At 53.4% G+C, this 19349-nt stretch overlaps 1 long non-coding RNA gene across 1 annotated transcript in view; it reads right to left on the minus strand.

The window, feature by feature from the left end:
• Nucleotides 1-19349, minus strand: part of LOC119969763 — a 109604-nt gene that overhangs the window by 22675 nt on the left and 67580 nt on the right. The window lies entirely within an intron of this gene.

Raw genomic sequence — 19349 nt, forward strand, 5'->3', positions numbered from 1 at the left:
TTTATCAAAGAGTGGGTGAGGGACTTTCCTAATGAGGCAAATTGGTTTAGCAGCAGCTCACAGGGTGAAAAGGATCTCGGTCTTTAACTTCCCGAGGCTCGTAAGTGATTTTCAAATGAATTTGGAAATGTACTGCTGCAGGACCCATCATCAACTTCATCCACTTTATAGAATCAGTTTTAGGCAGGCCTTTGGGCTGAGCGGAGAACACTCTTGATATTGAATGACAGAGAGGCCCAGGTCTGAATTCTCCGTTCCTGAGGCTAAGAGCTGGCGTCAACGGGGGATTCGGGGGATTCACGACGGAACAATCGACACCACACCCGCACCGATTCCGCTATCGGCGAGGGACTAGCGCCGGCGCCACGTGGAACACCCACGGAATGCGCAAGAAACGGTGGGAGAATCGCCAGGTCCGTGCTGGATATGCGCAGGGCTGACAAGCTGCAGCCACCCATACACCTGCACCTCACACACGCACCGATCTCACCAGAAAAGATGGCGCCGGTTGTGCTGGACTGCGTACCCATCCAGCCCGACCCCTCAGCCCACCCCCTGGCCACCCCCCCACCACTCCCCCCAGCCCCGGCAGAATCCCCCCCCGGCCAGCGACACGACTCTCGGTGGAGTATGGCAGTGCTGGACACTGTCCGCACGCCCTCTCCCTCGCTCCACGGCCACGATGCCAGGCTCACGCCCGCTGAGACCACACGTACCCGCGCTGTCAGGAACTCAGCCCATCGGTGGCGGAGCATCACTGGTGGGACCGCTAGTGACATTCCAACGGGGTTGCGACCACGCGCGGTGCACATTGTGATGACGCCGATTTGGAGGGGGCGGAGCATCGGCAACTGCCGTCAAACCACCACCTGCATCACTTTCAGCATCGGGAGCCATTCTCCGCCCGATCGCCGTTCCCAATTTCGGCATCGGGCAACGGGGAATCCCCTTATATTCCAACTTTGCCATCAGTTGGCCTCTCACTATTTAAGCTGTCCCACCAAACCTTTGGAATTTGATAGATGTGGGCTGCAATGTCATCTGTTTGAACGATAAAACAGAAACCCCTGCTCCTGTGTCTAGTTTTAAACTTTATGGCTGTGTATTCACTTTGAATTTAATACTCCATTATTTGATTTCAGAATCATTCACCTCCCCCAGGAAGCTCAGTTCCTTAGTTTGTGATTCTTCCATTGTGGTTTTGTTTTGAAATTTTCTCTCTCTTTTTACAGATTACCAGCACGTTAGAGTGATAACCCCCCCACCCCCACCCTCCACCCCCCACCCCCCCCCACCACCACCCCCCCCACCCCCCACCCCCCCAACCCTCCCCCCCACCCCACCCCCCCACCCCCCCACCCCCCCACACCCCCACCCCCCCCAACCCCCCACACCCCACCCCCCCACCCCCCCAACCCCCCTCCCCCACCCCCCTCACCCCCTCACCCCCCCCACCCCCCCAACCCCCCACACCCCGCGCTCCTGCTCACCTCCCCCACAGTCCAGAGTTCATCACCATCTGACATTCAGGTAGTGAAACCCTTGCGGCTCAGAAATGGTGCCCCCTGCTGCCATGGAGACCACAGAACCACATGGGAGCAGTCGAGGACACTCTGCAGCTGGAGTATGCCTGCTATGTGGGTAAAGCCCATGGCCCTGACTTCCTGGCTTGGCTGGTCCCAGCCCAAGGTGATGTAGATGTGGGCTCTCGCGAATAGCACATCCGTGACCGCCCTTATGCACTTGGGTACCGCTGACTGGGGAATGTGGTACAGGCCACACGTGCAGCCCTGAAATGAGCCGCTGGCACAGAGGTTCAGGGCCACAGGCCATGGGTGACCACCCAGTCCATCTGATGACAACTCTGGCATCACCTGGCAAAGGTGCTCGACTGTCCCTCGGGACAGCGTCGTCTCCGACGCTGGAGCTCTGACATCTGGAGGTAGGAGGATTTTTCGGGGGAATTCCCGTGGCTGGGAGTGTCTCCTTTGAGACTCTGCCATCTGCGGCCCTGTTCATGGAAGATTCACAGACGTAGCCTCCCCCCCCCCCCCCCCCCCCCCAGCAGGGCGCTGGTTCTGGCCACGTGAATCTGCGTTCTAACCTCATGGGGAATGAGACATTGTTAGCTGCCATATTGTGAATGGTGTGACTGATGAGCATCTTCACCATAACGTCTTGCATTGGAGGCCACCTCTCTGTCATGGAAATGTGAGTATTAACCTTGGGGTTCAGTATGTGGGGGTTACGCTGTCAATTATTTGGGGCCAACAATCAGTTTTGTAATGCAGAGTAAATTGGCACAATTATCTGATCAAGGACTTGACCTACCCGCTTCCCAGCTGTCACTCTGGAAGGGCGATCCCTCAGCGGACATATTTGTGGTGATCCACCACTGTGTAATTGTGTGTGTGCCTGTCTTAGGGGATGTACAGCAGTACCTGTATTACAGGTTCGTCGGTAGCCCCTGCCGGCTAGCTCCGCCCACAGGGAGCCGTATAAATATGTATGAGTTCTCCTGAGCTGCCATTCTACCAACTGCAGTCGGAGGTTAAACATCTCACTGTAATAAAGCCTCTCTTGTACCGATTCGAGTCTTTAAGTGCAATTGATAGCGCATCAATGTTGCCACATTCCCAGCAAGGGGGTCACGGGAAGCGCTGCCTGAAAACCAGCCGCCAGACCCCTTTAAACCCTTTAAACCACAGACATGAAGGGGCACTCAGGCCTGCGAGCATCCACACCCCCCCCCCCCAAATCCCAAGATCGAAGCCCCCTCCCCTGCCGGCCACAGGTTTCACTTACCTGGCTCCCTTGCATCCTCCCCGCTGCCCCCTCTGGGACTGGCACCCTGGGTTTTAATGCCGACCTGAGCGCTCACCTCCAATATTCCCTCTGGGGTGAGGTCACCAGGTTCTCGTTTCTATCCAGCTGTTGTAAATATCGCTGGTGTGATGTCACGCCAATGGTATATAAATCTTCAGTGAGGGGGCGAATCCCTTCAGGAGGGCCCGCCAATGATTATAATAATAATAATCGCTTATTGTCACAAATAGGCTTCAATGAAGTTACTGTGAAAAGCCCCTAGTCGCCATATTCCGGCGCCTGTTCGGGGAGGCTGGTACGGGAATTGAACCCATGCTGTTGCCTTGTTCTGCATTACAAGCCAGCTGTTTAGCCCTCTGTGCTAAACCAGCCCCATATATTGATGTATTTAAATAAGTTTCCCGATCTTCAGTGGTGGGGTTCCCGTCACATTGAGAATCATGTTTCCCCCTTCTTACCGTGTATTGTACCCGTGTCACGGCCCTCGCTGACAGCTAACAGGAGCTGAGAATCACCCGGGCAGAGTTTTTCCAGCATTTTGTGCTTTTATTTCACATCACCAGCATCTGCAGTATTTTGCTTTAATTTATCGTTATGACTGGCCCATTTCTAACATCGGGATTGAATCCATTTGTTATTCCTTTTCCTGTGACTATCGGAAAACGTTTGGTTTAATAAAGTTACGAAGTAGCTAATTATGGGCTTGATTGGTGGGCTGTCATTGTGCTTGCCAGGTCCTCCCCGGGTTACCAATTGGAGCTTACATTTCAGCTATTCTTCCATTAGTTTGACTTTGCACAGTTTAATGTCACTCTCTTCTCTGCGTTCCTTCCAATCTTTCTCCCACCTCGGCCGGGATTCTCCCCTACCCGGCGGGGCGGGGGGTCCCGGCGGGATGGAGTGGCGTGAACCACTCCGGCGTCGGGCCGCCCCAAAGGTGCGGAGGGAGGTCTCTGCACCATTCGGGGCCAAGCCCCCACATTGAGGGGCTAGGCCCGCGCCGGAGTGGTTGGCGTTCCGCCGGCTGGTGGGAACGGCCTTTGGCGCCCCGCCAGCCGGAACCGAAGGGACTTCGCAGGCGGGCGGAAGTGGGCGCATGCGCCAGAGCGTCAGCGGCTGCTGACGTCATCCCCGCGCATGCACAGGGGAGGGGGTCACTTCCGCCTCTGCCATGGTGAAGACCATGGCGAAGGCGGAAGGAAAAGTGTGCCCCAGCGCACAGGCCCGCCCGCCCCCCGGGGGCAGATCGCCCCGCCCCCCCTCCCCCCCCCCCCCAGGACCCCGGAGCCCGAATCCCACCGGTAAGGAAGCTGGTTTGATCCATGCCGGTGGGACAGGCATGACAGCGGCAGGATTTCGGCCCATCGCGGGCCGGAGAATCGCCGGGGGGGGGGGGCCTGCCGACCGGCGCGGTGCACGATGCGGGAATGATGCCGGCCCCCGGCGATTCTCTGACCCGGCGGGGGGGGGGGATCGGAGAATCCCGCCCCTCAATTCTACTCATTCCTGTCTCAATCTGGAGCTTTGCCATCTTCCATTGTTGCTCTCTCTCCTCTCCCAATCTAACCTTGGCTATCTTTCTGGCCTACTCACATCGCTTTTGTTTTCCTCACTTTGATTAAACATTTAACAACCTGGTGGGTTTTTAAATGATTATTTTCTAAACGATGATCATATTGTGCTGCCACTAATTGAGAGAGGTCCAGGGTGATTAGCAGCGATTTCTCCTTCAATACTTTGACAACAATTTGTATCAGCAGGTCACGTTCCTCGGGATCTGAAACCTGCCTTCAGCTGAACAGGCCACACAGACTCCAGGATTAACAATTATCCAGTAACGGTATCATCAAGGTGTGTTAACCCACTGACCTATAGAATTGAGATTCTGTCATAAGGTTCACAGCTGTCAATGTTGAAATTATGAACCTGAATGTTAAAAAATGTGTTTCGAAATGTTTTTTGCTCTTTGGGTGTTACTAAAAAATGACCCAAATAAATGGAGATAAAATCAGATTTAAATGCCTTACAGTTCCTGAGTCGATAATTTGACATTTGCAGAAATCACTATTTCATCTTCTCTTCATCAATTTTCTTTTATGGGACCACAATGAAAAGTAAAGACAGTTTTTAATGTTATACTGTTGATTTTAACCTTTGCTTTTCTCAATGAAGTCATGACACAAAAATTACCACCTCGTACTCCAATGCTATTTAAAGATATCAAAAGTGCAAACAATGCTATAAATCTGGCTGTAACCTTCATTCTGTGAATTGAATTAACACAATTAACGCTGATTTTGGAAGCCTCTTATTCTTCTTTGAATAACCAGTTTCCAGCAGATATTTGAGAAACAAATAAAACCCGTGAACTTTACCACCGACCGACCTACATTAAACTAAATGGGTTCATGGTTTGGTTTATTTATTCCCGTTCATCTCGTCTTGGATTCAAATAGAGAGCAGCGGGATTCTCCGTCCGCTCACACCAGCGGGATTGTCCGTCCGCTCACACCAGCGGGATTGTCCGTCCGTTCCCGGCAGCGGGATTCTCCATCCGCTCACACCAGCGGGATTCTCCGTCCGTTCCCGGCAGCGGGATTCTCCGTCCGCTCACACCAGCGGGATTGTCCGTCCGCTCACACCAGCGGGATTCTCCGTCCGCTCACACCAGCGGGATTCTCCGTCCGTTCCCGGTAGCGGGATTCTCCGTCCGCTCACACCAGCGGGATTGTCCGTCCGCTCACACCAGCGGGATTCTCCGTCCGCTCACACCAGCGGGATTCTCCGTCCGTTCCCGGTAGCGGGATTCTCCGTCCGCTCACACCAGCGGGATTGTCCGTCCGCTCACACCAGCGGGATTGTCCGTCCACTCACACCAGCGGGATTCTCCGTCCGCTCACACCAGCGGGATTGTCCGTCCGCTCACACCAGCGGGATTGTCCGTCCGCTCACACCAGCGGGATTCTCCGTCCGCTCACACCAGCGGGATTGTCCGTCCACTCACACCAGCGGGATTGTCCGTCCGCTCACACCAGCGGGATTCTCCGTCCGCTCACACCAGCGGGATTGTCCGTCCACTCACACCAGCGGGATTGTCCGTCCACTCACACCAGCGGGATTGTCCGTCCATTCCCGGCAGCGGGATTCTCCGTCCGCTCACACCAGTGGGATTGTCCGTCCATTCACACCAGCGGGATTGTCCGTCCGTTCCCGGCAGCGGGATTCTCCGTCCGCTCACACCAGCGGGATTGTCCGTCCGCTCACACCAGTGGGATTGTCCGTCCGTTCCCGGCAGCGGGATTGTCCGTCCGCTCACACCAGCGGGATTCTCCGTCTGCTCACACCAGCGGGATTCTCCGTCCGCTCACACCAGCGGGATTGTCCGTCCGTTCACACCAGCGGGATTGTCCGTCCGCTCACACCAGTGGGATTGTCCGTCTGCTCACACCAGCGGGATTCTCCGTCCGCTCACACCAGCGGGATTGTCCGTCCGTTCACACCAGCGGGATTGTCCGTCCGCTCACACCAGCGGGATTGTCCGTCCGTTCACACCAGCGGGATTCTCCGTCCGCTCACACCAGCGGGATTGTCTGTCCGTTCACACCAGTGGGATTGTCCGTCCGTTCCCGGCAGCGGGATTGTCCGTCCGCTCACACCAGTGGGATTGTCCGTCTGCTCACACCAGCGGGATTGTCCGTCCGCTCACACCAGCGGGATTGTCTGTCCGTTCACACCAGCGGGATTCTACGTCCGCTCACTCCAGCGGGATTCTCCGTCCATTCAGACCAGCGGGATTCTCTGCCCATTCACTCCAGCGGGATTCTCCGTCCGTTCACACCTACTGAGAATTCAGTAGGATTCCTCAGGAGCAGCGGTAGCGGACGGACTCCCATCGGAGAATCGTGGCCCTACCCTTTACCATTGCAAAACATCCCAAAACCCTTCACAGGAGCAGTTTTAACAACATTTGGCATTGAGCCAGAAGAAGAACAGATGGCTTGAAGCTTGGCTGTGGGGGGTAGGTTTTATAGAGAATTCTTAAAGGAGGAGGCAGGAGGATTTAAGGGAATTAATTTCAAAGTTTAGGATCAGGCCACTGAATATATCTTCTAAATGAATCATAGAGTCCCTAGAGTATAGAAGGAGGCCATCAGCCCCATTGAGTCTGCACCGATTCTCTGAAAGAGCACTCCATCCAAGCCCACCTCCCTGCCCTCTCCACATAACCCTTTAACCTAACCTGCACATCGTTGGACTGTGGGAGGAAACCGGAGCACCCGGAGGAAACCCACACAGACACGAGGAGAAGGTGCAGACTCAGTACAGTGACCCAGCGGGGAATCGAGCCTGGGACCCTGGCGCTGTGAAGCAACAGTGCTAACTAGCCATTCTTCCATGGGATGTGGGCGTCGTGGCTGATTCACCATTTGTTGCCCATCCCTAATTGCCCTTAACAGAGCAGTTAAGAATCAACCCCATTGCTGTGGGTCTGGAGTCACATGTCGGCCAGATCAGGTCAGGGCGGCAGATTTCCTTCCCTGAAGGGCAGTAATGAACTAATAGTGGAACAATTAAACTGGTGGCCAAGAGTTTGATCAAATATGTTGATTAAAGTGAGGGTCTTAAAGACGGACAGGGCTGTCGAGAGCTGGAGAAATATAGGGAGGGCTTTCCAGAACCCTGAAGACCATCTTCTATCTTGGCTCATGTGTGCATCAACAAGGGAATTACATTCAAAGTGTGCTCTATTCCAAATGAATATATAGACTGATGAAAATTATATTGTATGTAACAGAATTTACTGCTGGAAACAAGTTCCATGACTCCAGGGTGTATTTTGATGATGTTCCTCAATTTGAGTCCATATTCAGCTTAATGAGCCGGGATTCTCCGACCCTGCTCCGCCATATTGCCCGGGGTCAGGCGCGGAGAAGGGAACCCCCCGCGCAGAAGCAGAAATATGCCGGCCGGTCTGCGCACGCGTGGAAATACGCCGGAGAATCCGCACATGCGCGGCAACCATCCGGCGTCAACCTCGCCCCCGAGAAATTGGAGAATTCCTCACTTTCGGGGGCTGTTGACGCCGGAGCGGTTGGCGGCGGTTTTCCCGTCGGCGTGGGGACCCCATTATTGCAGAATCCGGGCCGTGATCTTAGAAGGGACCCACCGAAGCTAATTATGGGTTCAGCATCCTGAACAGCTTGTGAGCGGGTTTGGGTGCTGCAGTAACATTTCTGGTTGGGAGATCGCCAACTGGTGGGGAGGAAATTGTAGCTGCTGCAGATCTTACAAGATGTTAATGTTTCCTCAGCAAAGGGGAAGAGAAGATCATCGTGAACCGTCAGTCATGTCAACTGGCAGGTGTGCACGCAGCAGAACGTCCTGATTTTCTGAAAAGTTAATTGAAATAAAACTTGATCAAACTCCAGAGAAGGTCGTTGCTCTTTCAGGTGATGACCCTGAAGGTGATGTGGTAAGTGGGTGAAGGGAGGTGGGTCCACAAACTGGTCTTAAAGCAAATGGAGATGGCGGGGCGCCAAAGGCTGTCCATGCCAGCCGGCAGAGTGGGAACCACTCCGGCTCGGGCCTAGCCCCTCAATGTGAGGCTTGGCCCCTAAAGGTGCGGAGACGTCCACACCTTTGGGGCGGCCTGACGCCGGAGTGGTTCACACCACTCCGACACGCCGGGACCCCCCGCCCCGCTGGGTAGGGGAAAATCCCGGCCAATGTTTGCCGCTGATCAGCCCAAGCCTGTTGTCCAGCTCTTGTTGAATGCGGGCAAGGATTATTTCAGTATCTGAGGAGTAGCAAATGGTGCTGAACATTGTACATTCATCAAAGAACATCCCCCTTTCTGGCCATCTGATGAAGCAGATAAAGATGGCTGGGCCCAGGACGTTGCCCAGACTAACTCCTTTAGTGATATTCAGGGGCTGCATCTAATCCGTGCTTGAATACTAACCCAGCAAAGTGGCTACTTTCACACTTCCTGGCAAATCTAAACCAGAGTAATCATCATTCAACCCCAGAATTGTAGGCTAAAAGTTCAGACTTTCAAACATGCATTTTCTATTAGTATAGTGACCACTTATTGCCTGCATCCACCATTTCACTAAAATGAAATGAAATGAAAATGGCTTATTGTCACGAGTAGGCTTCAATGAAGTTACTGTGAAAAGCCCCTAGTCGCCACATTCCGGCGCCTGTCCGGGGAGGCTGGTACGGGAATTGAACCGTGCTGCTGGCCTGCTTGGTCTGCTTTAAAAGCCAGCGATTTAGCTCAGTGAGCTAAACCAGCCCCTATGGGCTCCTGCTGACATATAGATGACATGAGACCACTTCTGCCCTCTCAGGTGAAGATAATCGGCCCGGTGACAGTATTTGAAGAGGAAAATATGAATTCCACTGGTTGCCCGACAATATTGATCCCTCAATCAGCATCATGAAATTAGATTGTCGACTGATTTATCTCACTGGGGTGTGTGGGATTTTACCGTATGCACGTTGGCTGCCACTTTCCCCACATTACTACAGCAACTTCAAAAAGTACTCCGTTGGCTGTAAAAGCCCCAGTTGTCGTGAGATTGTGAAAGGCAAATGGCAGCTCATTCTTACCAATCGACGCAACTGTTTAACTCTTTCATGAACTATTTCCAAAGTAATGTGCTATGTGGGTTGGCATCAACAGCTGCCTACATCTGACCATCATTGCCTAAGAATAAACCTCTTTAGTAATTCAGTCGGATACTCAGTGTCTGATGTAACTGATATTAATCATTCTCAGAAGTATTGAGGAACATAGCGGAATCCTACATTAGTAACAGTAAAAGGTCTGGCTTCATCACCATTCATGATTACTTTACTGACAAAGTCATGTCTCAGGTTATTGAGAGCAAGACTTCTCCCTTAGAGTTGACTTTTATGTTAAGTATGAAAATATATCTGATAAGAACTTGAAACATGATGGCAGCCATTTAAAGGTCACTGACTAAATATGGGCACGGATATTGTTTCAGTTTTTATAAAATTTCAGATGGGGTTTAATATCTGTCAACTGTTGCCTACTCGGCTGGGGATGGGTAATTGAGTGAAAAGACACAAATAACTCCCCTGGCAGCAGCAGAATCTCTGGGAAATGCAGAAACGATGAAAGCAAACATTCTGCTTTATGTCTGGGTGGGGACCGGGGGTGGGGGTGGGGGGGGGGGGGGTGGTCATCATTGTCCTTCTGGAATTGTAGTGGAACCCTGGAGAACCATCACAGTGTCAGTAACACAGGAACACACGAATGTGAACTGTCTGAGAGCCAGCACGCTATGGTGGGGAAAGTAAGGTCGCCACAGCCCAGGTGACCAGAGGCTTTGAGTGGGGGGGGGGGGGGGGGGGGGGAGCTGACTGGTGGTGATTTAACCCAAGGGTCACCACACCTCAGGGCGAGGGGCAAGGTGGAGAAGGCAGCCAGAAAGGTGAACTGAAAATGAGGAGAACTGCCCTTTTGTCATTCAGCCATTCTCTCCAAAGGACTGTGGAGCTCGGAGCCTGTTGCGAGCTGGTGGCCAGGCTGAATGGTGGATAATCTGTGTAAGTACTGCTCACGGCCAATCTTCCGTGACCTGTTGAATTGATGCCCCAGGGAATGTGATGTACCTGATGCAAAAAAACCATCGGGCGGGATTCTCCGCTTGCCAACGCCTATTTCGTGATTGGCTATCAGGCGCAAAATCCCTTTTTACGACCAAATCGGGGTCGGCTCCTGTTTTTGGATGCCCCTCCAAAACAGCGTCATTGCGGCGCACACCGCCGCTGTTGGGACAGCCTCAGGACGTTACCTGAAGGCCCGAGTTCCCGCCGGCGCAGATCACGTGTGCTCTCAGTTTCCATGGACTCAGCGTGGCGGCTGCGGACTGTGTCCAGTACCGCCATAGTCAGGGAGGGGGGGGGGGGGGGAGCCGTGCCTCTGGCCGGTGGGGCTTCGGCGAGGGCTGGGGGGACGGGGTTTGTCCAGGGGTGGCCGGGGGGGGGGGGGGGGGAGCCGTGTCTCTGGCCGGTGGGGCTTCGGCGAGGGCTGGGGGGACGGGGTTTGTCCAGGGGTGGCCGGGGGGGGGGGGGGGGGGCCGTGTCTCTGGCCGGTGGGGCTTCGGCGAGGGCTGGGGGGACGGGGTTTGTCCAGGGGTGGCCGGGGGGGGGGGGGGGGGGGCCATGCCTCTGGCCGGTGGGGCTTCGGCGAGGGCTGGGGGGACGGGGTTTGTCCAGGGGTGGCCGGGGGGGGGGGGGGGGGGGAGCCGTGTCTCTGGCCGGTGGGGCTTCGGCGAGGGCTGGGGGGACGGGGTTTGTCCAGGGGTGGCCGGGGGGGGGGGGGGGGGGGGGGGGGGGAGCCGTGCCTCTGGCCGGGGGGACGGGGTTTGTCCAGGGGTGGCCGGGGGGGGGCACTATCCGGCAGGTCGGGTCTGTGCGCGGCCGGTGCCGTGTTGTACGGTGCGACCGCTACAGGCCATCGCCGTGAGCTTGCGCTGCCACGCACCCGGCCAGTCTCCGGCCGGTTTTGCCCTGGAAGCCGGGTGTTCTACCCGGCGCTGCTGCTAACCCCTCACCGGTCCCAGAATCCATGCGGGTTCAGTGCCGATTTTGGCATTGTAAAACGCCACAGTTCCCACTCCGGCATCGGCACTTAGCCGCAGAATCGGAGAATCCAGCCCCACTTGTTTGATGCCTTGCTGTACAGCTGACTGCCAGCCTAGATTTTAACCAGTGTTGCCAGTTGGAAGGGCTGAGCAGTGGAACCATTTGCACCACAAGAATCGTTGTTACAAGTTGCCTGAAGCTTGCCTTCGAGAAACGTACCAATCTCCTCTGACTCGGCAGATTGACTCACACAATAAATACAGGTGCTGGAATGGGGCAACTTTATACAGATGCAGGGCAGCACGGTGGCACAGTGGTTAGCACTGCTGCCTCACGGCGCCGAGGTCCCAGGTTCGATCCCGGCTCTGGGTCACTGTCCGTGTGGAGTTTGCACATTCTCCCCGTGTCTGCATGGGTTTCGCCCCCACAACCCAAAGATGTACAGGGTAGGTGGATTGGCCACAATAATGAAATGGGTACTCTAAATTTATTTTTTAAAACTTTATACAGAGCAGTTGAGGTGCAGCCATAAGAATTCCACCCCCTTTTATCACAGCAATGAACTAGAAACTGTATGAACAGAAATCAAAACGTTATAATGCTGTGAATTTGACGAATTATAGGCCCAATTCTGCAACACACAGACCCCCCCAGCAAGGCTATTTGCTGCCAGGACTTTCCACGACTAATGTTTCAATACTGACGGAGTCCAGAATGGAAAAACCACACATGTACTGTGCCAGACTGTGATAGATGGGCTGAATAGCCTTTTCTTTCGGTGGACCTTCCTGTAAAATGTGGCATGGGTCCCCAAAATGAACATTCCAGCAACAACTGCCGAAATACAGGGGTCGGGATTCCCCATCCCGCCAGCCGGATTCCCCATCCCGCCGGATTCCCCATCCCGCCGTGCCGGATTCCCCATCCCGCTGTGCCGGACTCCCCATCCCGCTGGACTCCCCATCCCGCTGTGCCGGATTTCCCATTCCGCCGGATTCTCCATCCCGCCGTGCCGGACTCCCCATCCCGCCGTGCCGGACTCCCCATCCCGCCGGATTCCCCATCCCGCCGTGCCGGATTCCCCATCCCGCCGTGCCGGATTCCCCATCCCGCCGTGCCGGATTCCCCATCCCGCCCTGCCGGATTCCCCATCCCGCCGTGCCGGATTCCCCATCCCGCCCTGCCGGATTCCCCATCCCGCCGGATTCCCCATCCCGCCGGATTCCCCATCCCGCCAGCCGGATTCCCCATCCCGCCGTGCCGGATTCCCCATCCCGCCCTGCCGGATTCCCCATCCCGCCGGATTCCCCATCCCGCCGGATTCCCCATCCCGCCCTGCCGGATTCCCCATCCCGCCGGATTCCCCATCCCGCCCTGCCGGATTCCCCATCCCGCCGGATTCCCCATCCTGCCGGATTTCCCATCCCGCCAGCCGGATTCCCCATCCCGCCGTGCCGGATTTCCCATCCCGCCCTGCCGGATTCCCCATCCCGCCGGATTCCCCATCCTGCCGGATTCCCCATCCTGCCGGATTCCCCATCCCGCCGTGCTGGATTTCCCATCCCGCCGTGCCGGACTCCCCATCCCGCCATGCCGGATTCCCCATCCCGCCGTGCCGGACTCCCCATCCCGCCATGCCGGATTCCCCATCCCGCCGTGCCGGATTCCCCATCCCGCCGGATTCCCCATCCCACCCGGATTCCCCATCCCGCCAGCCGGATTCCCCATCCCGCCGGATTCCCCATCCCGCCGTGCCGGATTCCCCATCCCGCCGTGCCGGATTTCCCATCCCAGCCAACCGGATTCCCCATCCCACCGGATTCCCCATCCCGCCGTGCCGGATTCCCCATCCCGCGTGCCGGATTCCCCATCCCGCCGTGCCGGATTCCCCATCCCGCCGGATTCCCCATCCCACCCGGATTCCCCATCCCGCCGTGCCGGATTCCCCATCCCGCCGTGCCGGAGTCCCCACCCCGCCGTGCCGGATTCCCCTTCCTGCCGGATTCCCCATCCCAGCCAGCGGGATTCCCCATCCCGCTGTGCCGGATTCCCCCTCCTGCCGGATTCCCCATCCCGCCGGATTCCCCATCCCGCCGGATTCCCCATCCCGCCGGCTGGTCAGTGGGCTTTCCGATTGTGGGGCAGCCCCTCACTGTCAGCAAACCTCGGGCCGTCGGCACAGCGGAGAATTAGCCCAGGAAATTCCAAAAAGCGAGGAGTAAAGAGTCAACTCTAACACTACCTGGCAACGGCTATTGAGCAGAGAAACATAGAAAATAGGAGCAGGCGGAGGCCATTCGGCCCCTCGAGCCTGCTCCCCCATTCATTATGATCATGGCTGATCATCCAACTCAACAGCCTAATCCCGACCGCGCGGCTGACGTGTGGTTTCTGCCGTGCCGGAACGCAGCGTGGCGGCTGTGGCCAGTGTCCAGCACCGCCACAGACAGCCTGGAGCCTTACTGCTAGCCGGGGGCTTCCACAAAGGGGACTAGTGGGGGGTGGCCAGGAGGTTTTCGGGGGGGTACAATTTGGCAGCGAGGTCTGTGCACGGAGATGGGCAGCACGGTAGCACATGGTTAGCACTGCTGCCTCACGGCGCCGAGGTCCCAGGTTCGATCCTGGCTCTGGGTCACTGTCCGTGTGGAGTTTGCACATTCTCCCCGTGTCTGCGTGGGTTTCACCCCCACAACCCAAAGATGTGCAGGGTGGGTGGATTGGCCACGCTAAAAAAAATTAATTGGGCACTCTAAATTTTTTTAAAGAGGTCTGCGCACGTCCGACGCCATGTTTTACTGCGCGGCCGCTGCAGGTCATCGCCATGCGCATGCGCTGCCACGGACCCGGCCATTCTCCAGCCATTTATTTTGTGTGAGCCGGGAGTTCTACCCGGCACAGCTGCTAGCCCCTCACCAGTCACAGGATCAGTGAGGATTCGGCACTGATTTTGGCGTCGTAAAACGCCACAGTTCCCACGCCAGCGTCGGCATTTAGTCTCAAAAATGGTGAGACTGAACTGCTACCGGTGGTGACGGATTCCACGGCCGACCACTCGCTGGGTGAAGGAATTTCTCCTCATCTCTGTCCTAAATGGTCTACCCCGTATCCTCAGACTGTGACACACCCACCATCAGGAACGTCCTTCCGGCATCTACTCTCTCCAGTCCTGGTAGAATTCTATAGGTTTCTGTGAGATCCCCCCTCATTCTTCTGAACTCCAGCGAATACAATCCTAACTGACTCTCCTCATGTCAGTCCCACCATCCCTGGAATCAGTCTGGTAAACCTTCGCTGCACTCCCTCGAGAGCAAGAACATCCTCCCTCAGAGAAGGAGACCAAAACTGCTCACAATACTCCAGGTGTGGCCTCACCAAGGCCCTGTATAATTGCAGCAACACATCCCTGTTTCTATACTGGAAACCTCTCGCAATGAAGGCCAACATACCATTAGCCTTCTTTACTGCCTGCTGCACCTGCATGCTTACCTTCAGCGACTGGTGCACAAGGACACCCAGGTCCCGCTGCACACTCCCCTCTCCTAGTTTATGGCCATTCAGATAATAGTCTGCCTCCCCGTTTTTCCTCCCAAAGTGGGTAACCTCGGATTTATCCACATTATACAGCATCTGCCATTCATTTGCCCACTCACTCAACTTGTCCAAATCACACTGAAGGATCTCTGCATCCTCCCTCACAGCTCACCCTCCCACCCAACGTGGTGTCATTTGCAAATTTGGAGATATTACATTTAGTTCCCTCATCTAAATCATTAATATAATTTGTGAATAGCTGGGGTCCCAGCACCGATCCCTGCCTAACCGCATTAGTCACTGCCTGCCAATTTCAAAAAGTTCCGTTAATTCCTGTTCTTGTTTCCTGTCTACCAACCAGTTCTCTATCCACCTCAATACATGTCCCCCAATCCCATGAGCTTTAATTTTACACACAGGTTTGTGAGGAGCGGGGTAATAACAATAACACACAGAAGAAGATGAGGAGAATCTGACATGAGCAGTGAATCTGTCCTCGTGCTTTGTAATCCTGTAAATAGTTGAGTTTGTAAATAAACGTCACTTTGAAAAAGGATCTTTGCCTCCAGCCAGATTGTTTGCCAAGAGTAACACAGTCAATATCTGCCAAGATGACCCAGTGACAACAGTAGGTTGTGAGCAATAGTGGCTCGAACAACAATATCATTAAGATTAGGATTAGGATGAGGGTTAAGGTTAGTGTTAGGATTAGGTTTATGGTTAGGATTGGAGATAGGTTTAGGATTAAGGTTGAGGTTAGGTTTAGTATTAGGAGCAGTGCTAGAATTAGAATTAGGATTAAGAATAGTTTGAGAGTTTGGTTTATGGCTGAATTTGCCGTCTTTCAACACATCAGGCTGGTTTCCCACAGCCCCGTGCCAAAATCACGTTTCGCACGGGGTAGAGAATCGAAATCAGGCCGGGTGCTGGTCCAGCGATTCTCCGGGCCCCGGAAATTGGCATGTAATAATAATAATAATAATCGCTTATCGTCACAAGTAGGCTTCAATGAAGTTAATGTGAAAAGCCCTGAGTCGCCACATCCCTGCGAGCCTCCTGTAGTACTCCGCACGGCTGGGGGGCCCATTGTCAGAGCCCCCCCCCCCAGCGATCCTCTGCTCCCGGCCGGCTGAGTTCCCAACGGCGTGGAACTAACCTGCTGCGGTCGGTCAGGATGCTCGCGTGGCGGCTGCGGACTCAGTCCGCGACCACCCTGGTGGGGGGTCAGGGGGTCGGACACCGGGGGGGGTGGGAGGGGCTTTATGGGCGGCTGGGGGAGAGATTGGGCCAGACAGATTTTCAGGCGTACGGCTGATCCGGGGGGGGGGGGGGGGGGGGCTACATTTCGAAGCTGCCTCCACGGTCCAAGTCCACCATGGCGTTCAGCACGGCCGCTGGAAGCCGCCACCGTGCGCATGTGCGGACTCCAGACCGGAAGTTTGGGGACCCGTGTCCCCAGCTAAAGCTGCAAGAGTCACTCCGGGTCCCTGCCAGCTCCCTACAGGTGAGTGAATCGACTGATCTTTTATATTGGAACCTCGGGAGTGAAAAGTTTTCACACCGGCGTGGCGACATATCCCAATTTTGGGAGAATCCAACCCATCATTTTCTTTGGAAAAGGGTTGGGTTAGGATGAGGATAAGGATTAAGGATAGGATTAGATTTTGGCTGATGGTTGCATTTCCAGTTGTCGAACGTGTCCTTTTTTTGAAAAGTCTACAGGACATCCCCTTTGTTTTTGCAATGATCTAACTCCTCTCCTGCAGCTGATTCTCTTCATACATATTGGCATGGGGACTTTCCAGAAATCAGCCATCAGCACAAACACAATGTAATACAGATGTAAGCATATTAGCTAAAGTTAAATCATAATGAGAAAACGAGAGGATATGAGTAGATGATTAACACCTCTCACCCCTAACCAGAGATTAAAAGAAACTGTTTGAATAGCAGAATCCCCCAATATCACTTAGTTATCTCTCATTGAAACCCTCTGCAGAGGAAATAAATGACACAGTCAAAAATAGGGAGGGAATTAAAGGATAGAAACAATGACAAAAATTTAACGTTCTCCGGGAAATATTTTCCACTCAATTCTCCTGTTGGACACCAGCAGTAAACTTCAGAAAAGAAGAAAGAATAAAGAAAAGTACAGCACAGGAAAGGCCCTTCAGCCCTCCAAGCCTGTGCCGACCATGCTGCCCGTCTGAACTAAAACCTTCTGAATTTCCGGGGTCCGTATCCCTCTATTCCCATTCTTTTCATGTATTCGTCAAGATGCCTCTTAATTGTCACTATCGTCTCTGCTTCCACCACCTCCTCCGGCAGCGAGTTCATGGCTACCCTCTGTATAAAACAAACTTGCCTCATACATCTCACCTCAACCTTGCCCCTCGCACCTTAAACCCATCTCCTCTAGTAAATGACTCTTCCATCCTGGGAAAAAGTATCTGACTGTCCACTCTGTCTATGCCCCTCATAATTTTGTAGACCTCTATCAGGTCACCCCTCGACCTCCGTCGTTGCAGTGAAAACAATCCGGGTTTATCCAACCGCTCCTCACAGCTAATGCCCTCCATACCAGGCAACATCCTGGTAAATCTCTTCGGCACCCTCTCTAAAGCCTCCACATCCTACTGGTAGTGTGGCGACCAGAATTCAACACTATACTCCAAGTGTGGCCTAACTAAGGTTCTATACAGCTGCAACATGACTTGCCAATTCTTATATTCAATGCCCTGGCCAATGAAGGCAAGCATGCCGTATGCCTTCTTGACTACCTTCTCCACCTGTGTTGTCACTTTCAGTGACCTGTGGACCTGTACACCTAGATCTCTCTGCCAGTCAATATTCCTCAGGATTCTGCCATTTACTGTATATTTCCCATCTGTATTAGACTTTCAAAAATGCATTACCTCACATTGGTCTGGATTAAACTCCATCTGCCATCTCTCCGCCCAAGTCTCAAACTGATCTATATTCTGCTGTATCCTCTGACGGTCCTCATCGCTATCCGTAATTCCACCAATCTTTGTGTCGTCTGCAAACTTACTAATCAGACCATTTACATTTTCCTCCAAATGATTTATATATACTACAAACAGCAAAGGTCCCAGTACTGATCCCTGTGGAACACCACTAGTCACAGCCCTCCAATCAGAAAAGCACCCTTCCATTGCTACTCTCTGCCTTCTGTGACCTAGCCAGTTCTGTATCCACCTTGCCAGCTCACCCCTGATCCTGTGTGACTTCACTTTCTGTACCAGTCTGCCATGAGGGACCTTGTTAAAGGCCTTACTGAAGTCCTTGTCGACACCATCCACCGCCCTCCCTTCATCAATCATCTTCATCACTTCCGTGAAAAACTTGATCAAGTAGTGAGACATGACCTCCCCTTCACAAAACCATGCTGCCTCTCGCTAATAAGTCTATTTGTTTCCAAATGTGAGTAAATCCCGTCCCTAAGAATCTTTACCAATAATTTCCCTACCAGTGTTGTAAGTCTCACTGACCTATAATTTCCAGGATTATCCCTACTGCCCTTCTTAATCAAAGGAACAACATAGGCTATTCTCCAATCTTCAGGGACCTCACCTGTAGCCAATGAGGAGACAAAGATATCTAGCACAGCCTGAGCTATTTGGTCTTTGTATCAGGATCAATGAAGTCGAAAATCTCTCTTTTTGTGTTCTGTTGCAGTCAAGGAAGTGTGCGATCTGTGGAATACAGCAAGTTAGCTTCGGCAATCTTGCAGGTTACCTGGTCGACATCACATAGAAGGCAAGTGCAGGGAATCATTTCATTTTCAAGTCCCATATTGTGCATCATGGAATGGATTGATTACCTCCTACTCTTTTTTAATCTTGGTGATGTCATATGCTATGAAACCTGCTATAGGGAATTCAAAGTTTGAGTTCAGTTAGAATTAGCAAACAAGAAAGAGTTTCCTGTGAGGGACAGCTTTATGGTTGTACTGGGAAGTCCTTACATATTGCTGCAATCTGCCTTGAAGGGGGTAAACCTCAGCTGATGAAACTTGAACCTTTCTAAACCACTTGAAATAAAGCTGCAATGATACAATGCCAGCACGATTAGCCAGGATTCAGGATTCCTTGCTTTGTGCATTGAGATCAAGGGATCTGCATTCTTACCAATAATCCATAGTTTATTCAAAAATCGCTACCTGTTGAATCTGTAATGGGTTGCGCAATTCTAATTTTAATTAATGTTATTTCCGTATTTTCAGTTCATATATCCTTTTTCTATTATTTTAATATAATTGGCAGGTTTTATTTACCATGTTATTAATTTCCCTCGATCATTACCATCAACCATCCCAGCTATTGTCCGAGCTCATTCGCACTGTCCTG

The sequence above is a fragment of the Scyliorhinus canicula genome, chromosome 7, assembly GCF_902713615.1.
Source record: "Scyliorhinus canicula chromosome 7, sScyCan1.1, whole genome shotgun sequence".
In the NCBI taxonomy this organism is placed as follows: Eukaryota; Metazoa; Chordata; class Chondrichthyes; order Carcharhiniformes; family Scyliorhinidae; genus Scyliorhinus; species Scyliorhinus canicula.